Source organism: Priapulus caudatus, unplaced genomic scaffold (assembly GCF_000485595.1).
Source record: "Priapulus caudatus unplaced genomic scaffold, Priapulus_caudatus-5.0.1 Scaffold1034, whole genome shotgun sequence".
In the NCBI taxonomy this organism is placed as follows: domain Eukaryota; kingdom Metazoa; phylum Priapulida; class Priapulimorpha; order Priapulimorphida; family Priapulidae; genus Priapulus; species Priapulus caudatus.
The window spans coordinates 32,808-34,577 of NW_014578095.1; the positions used below are offsets into that span (position 1 = coordinate 32,808).

General features: G+C 43.5%; 1 long non-coding RNA gene across 1 annotated transcript in view; it reads right to left on the reverse strand.

Annotated features, from left to right (window-relative positions):
• Nucleotides 1-1,770, reverse strand: part of LOC106815064 — a 17,291-nt gene that overhangs the window by 8,121 nt on the left and 7,400 nt on the right. Inside the window, exon 2 of the long non-coding RNA XR_001394693.1 lies at nt 856-1,043. This is a non-coding gene — a long non-coding RNA (uncharacterized LOC106815064). The remainder of the gene's footprint in view (nt 1-855; nt 1,044-1,770) is intronic.

Sequence of the window (1,770 nt, forward strand, 5' to 3'; positions counted from 1 at the left end):
TTACACACACTGCATGGGGCCCTGGATGGGAAGCACGTCCGTATGAAGAATCCCGAAAAAGCTGGATCAATGTACTACAATTACAAGAATTTTTACAGCATAATTCTTCTGGCCTTAGTAGATGCAAACTATAAATTTCTGTATGTATCAGCTGGTGCACCTGGTCGAAATGGTGATGCTGGTATTTTTGGGGATTCGACTCTGAAAGTTGGACTAGACAATGCTTTGTTAAATGTACCAGCTTCTGGCAAACTTAATGGTTCAAGTGATCTGTGCCATTATCACATTGTTGGTGATGACGCATTCCCACTTGGTGCACATATGATGAAGCCGTATCCACACAGAAACTTGGACAGGGATGTTGTTTTGTTCAACTACCGCTTTAGCCGTGCCCGACGAGTTGTAGAAAATGCCTTTGGCATATTAGCAGCCAGATTTAGGGTGTTCCAGACTCTAATCGAGCTGGACCCATTAAAGGTGACTAAAATGCTGATGGCATCCTGTTGTTTACACAACTTCCTTGTTGAGATACAGGCACCGTTGTATGTATCGTACTTGGTAAACAGTGATGGGCAACTAGAGCACAGCGGTGTCACATTGTTAACAGCTCTTAACAGCACTACGATTAGGAACCCAAGAGTAAGTGCAAAAAATCAGAGAGATGCTCTAAAAAAGTATTTTCTATCACCGGAAGGCTCTGTCCCTTGGCAGGACAGAGTTGTTGAAAAAAAACTTGCTACCATTAGCACAGAGATTCCAGATTGAAGTATGTTACATGTTGGATAAGATTTGAGGAATAAAGGAAAAATAAAATACATGTACATGTACAATAAGTTTTCTTGTGTATTAACTTACCGGTACTTGATATGTTGATGTTGCCGCTTTTGATGTTGTCATATGCAGCTTTAGAAAGTGGAGGTGTTCCACCACCCACTGTCTTTTAGCTGTCATATTTGTACGTCGGCTTCCACTAGGCTGTTTTGTGGCCAATATTTTTGACAGCATTGTCCGCAAGGTTCTCATGCACTTTTCAGCCTCATTCACTGCAAAACATTAATATGCGTGGAATTGAAAACGGCAAATTTTTGAGAAGGTCCTGATCCAACATCCCTGCCTACCACTGTTTCGGCTGTATGAACACATCTTGTACTGAACCCAGGCTACTAGAATCGCCACCAATCCACCATCAGAGTCACACGCAGAAGACGTTACGATGAGGCGCTGTCGCTTCCGCGCAACCTTGTTGTTATAAACGAGGCTAAAGTACCGTGTATCGTGCTACACGGCACGCACATGTAATGTATGCGCACACGCACGCACGCACATATATACATACACGCACACGCGTGCGTGCACGAAGCACGCCACCAGAGCCGCACTCTTTAAACGTGTCGCTGCGTTCACCCATACAAACGCAAATGAGGACAACAATCTCATCCCCCCAACACCCTGACTAGACCAGAGCTAGCACCAATATGCGTTAGATACAAGAAACGTAGTTTTAACGGTAAATGTGTCGCACAGTGTGATTGGTTCGCTAGAGACGCCCCTCAACAGCCAGCTGCTACGACGACGTAGGGGATTTAACACCCCAAGTTTGATGCTTTTGTCAGCTCTGTAACGATCATGATGTTACGGGACCTGACTACCAGGGAGACATCTAGACCTTATGAGCAATATTATTATTACAATTCAATTTATTATTAATATTTGTTCTGAATTCTCCTCACTCTTTCTTAGATTAGAATGATGTCTTATCCTACCATCTGC